Genomic DNA, 3,211 nt, shown 5'->3' on the forward strand with positions numbered 1-3,211 from the left:
TATGTGTGTGTGTGTGTGTGTGTGTGTGTGTGTGTGTGTATGTATATATGTATGTGTATATATATGTATATATATATATTGATATGATATTGATTATTGATTATTGATGTGTACCTTGAAGTGCAAAGGCGAAGAGATTCCCTTAGCCGACTGCAGGCCGGGCAATCTCATTGCGACCACTTAGGTTTGTGATAGGTGTTATGTACCTCTGGATGTTCTGATGTTTCCCGTGTTAGTGACAGGGTTTTGTTTTGGTTTTGGTGTTTTACCAAATCCATAGGAGTGTCTGGTCGCTCAATCAACCCATTGCGACGCTACTACTGCGATCACGAACACACTGCAAGCTCAATGGGCATGGCGTATACTCGAGTGTGATGGCGTCCAGAATGTTCCGTATGCGCAAGTGCTTGAGATTGCCTTTGCATCTAGTATGGCTGGGCGGGCCACTTACACTTGAACATCTGAGCGTAACATTAAGTGCATATGTGCGCCGAATTTCACCATTGGTGTGTGTTGCAATGCAATTGTATGGCTTAAGGTACCCGAAGTAAATCATTAGCCATATAACTTAACCCCGTGCATGACCACTGCACCTCAGCTAGGCTAATGACAACGTACAACTGTAGCAGCACATTGGTATGTGCACTTATTGCTCACTCCGCTACCGATCACTTAACCTCTAACAGCTATGTGGACGATGAGACCGATCCCACGCTGTGCGACCCTGAGCATCCCGAATTATACGACTATTTCATCATGTCCAAGTTTATAAGCTGACCTCTTCAGGAATAAGGTGTAATAAACAAATAAACAAGTGTATAGGAATAAGGGGTAGTAAACTTATAGCATTTGTATACAGTACGACTGTACAGTGAAGCGGGGTTTCGTGACACCACTCGATGTGACGACTATCCTACACGACAGGTGACTTTACTTCTTGCTTCTACAAAATACAGGTCAACATCTTCTCCATAATATACAGGATAACGTCCATCTCTACAATACACAGGCTATCGTCTTTCTCTATAAAATACAGGCTGACGACTTGTTCTGTAACATACACTTTAACGTCTATCACTAATAAACAGGTCAACGTCTTCCTCTACAATAAACAGGCTCACGTCTTTCTATATATTATACAGATGAACGTCTATCTCTGTAGTATTCAGGTTAACGTCGTTCCCTATATTATCTCTGCAGTATACAGTTTCACGTCTGTCTCTATATTCTACAGGTGAACGTACATCTCTATAGTATTCAGGTTAACGTCTTTCTCTACAAAATACAGGTTAACGTCTTGTTCTACAATATACAGGTTAACGTCTTTCTCTATATTGTGCAGGTCAACATTTATCTCTATGGTATACAGGCTAACGAATTTCTCTATAGTATACAGGTTAACGTCTTTCTCTATATTGTGCAGGTCAACGTTTATCTCTATGGTATACAGGCTAACAAATTTCTCTATAGTATACAGGTTAACGTCTTCCTCTACAATATAAAGGTTAGCGTATGTCTCTAGTATATAGGTTAGCTTCTTCCTCCATAGTATACAGGTTAACGTCTTTCTTTATTATATACAGGTCAACATCTTTCTCTATAATATACAGGTAACGTCTTGCTCTGTAGTGTACAGGTGAAATTGTTCGAGGGCTTACATCTGGGTCTAATGAGTGATTCCCCGGTCCTTAGATATTATTTGTACACTCTTGGGGGTATCGAAGATGTAGGAGAGTCATAAGACCCTCCACCATCCATCCCCCGCAGTGCGGGGTTATCCATAGGTTAGATGTCTAGGTAGATGGAGATAGTGTCATACATATTAAGATATTTAGAGACATTTATATTCATGTACCCACTAAATTAGAGTATATATATCCTTCCTACCTGTCTACGCCTTATTTGTATGAGTACTATCATGAGACATACCTATAAAGACTTTTAGAGATACATACCTATACTACCCTACATGCTCTCTATGAGGGGATCTACACCCTTGGTGACCATTCAGATCTCTGATATCTATGCTTATAGGTGAGTGACATCTGCGTGTGATAACTTAGAAACTGAGCCTGATCGGTGAATTCGTATTAAAGAATGGAATGTAATACGAGTGATCTGTAGCACCTGTAACTGTGGTGCCACGTTGTTCACCTCATCTGTTTAATACACACTAACGCTTCATCCTTCGTCCATCAAAAGAGAGCTTTCCGGAGGATGATGCATTCTGATATCAAGTCCTAGTCAATTTGGGTGCGAATTCTTATGTTCGAGTGAGTTTTGCGCTCAGTGGGCTTTTATGAGTCCAGTACGACGTGGGAAGTGCATGCGTCCCCTCCATATGGCAAAACTTTGATGGCAATTTTATTGGCTAAATTGGGAATTCCGATATACACGGTGGTGGGTTCCACGGCAAGTGCGAGATCAGGAGAAAAACTAGGTTTAGATATTCGATCCAATCGACGTTTCTATTCTCTGTAAGGCGGAGGCAAGAAATAGGACCAAAAATTAACCAAGACGTAGCGAGATATCGTACGTGAACATATGCAGCTATACTCCATCGCACACTCGACTGTGGGTACTAAAATGTAATAGAATCTACGATACGAATAGGGTTTAAAGGGCTTTATGGTTATAATATAATCGTAAGGGTATACTGTGTGAGATGAAATAGCGCGAAGAATAGATGCGAGGCAGAGGCTGAGTGTTGGGGTACTTTGAGAAAAAATGAGAAGAGCTACAAACCCGAAGTCTACACAACAGGACCAGGATTACAAGCCCACAACATCAATATACCTGAGTGCAGCTAGGACTAAGTAGTAGCAAGATACAGAATCATTTCCTTGTACACTATATAACTGATATAATAATCTTAATGTTGTGCAGTTCAATGGAAACTCCAAGCTCTGTCCGAACACATCGCCAAAAGTGTTCTGAATTGCCACTGAAAATACTCGTCCACACATCTGATATACCACAAACATCGCATTAGCAGTGTGTAACCGAGAGACATACAGGATCATGCTCTTCAAACCATAGCCAGTCAGCTGTGGTGGGCCACAGACCCAATCGATACGCCTGGTACAAGGGCACCGCCAGACAGGCGATCTGCAAGGCGATGAACACGAGCTTGGGGTAGAAGACATCTACATTGCCACCAGCACTCAGCGGAGCGAAGGCTGTGTATTTAATGTATTTATATATATATATT

This window comes from Sphaeroforma arctica, assembly GCF_001186125.1.
Source record: "Sphaeroforma arctica JP610 unplaced genomic scaffold supercont1.167, whole genome shotgun sequence".
Lineage (NCBI taxonomy): Eukaryota > Ichthyosporea > Ichthyophonida > Sphaeroforma > Sphaeroforma arctica.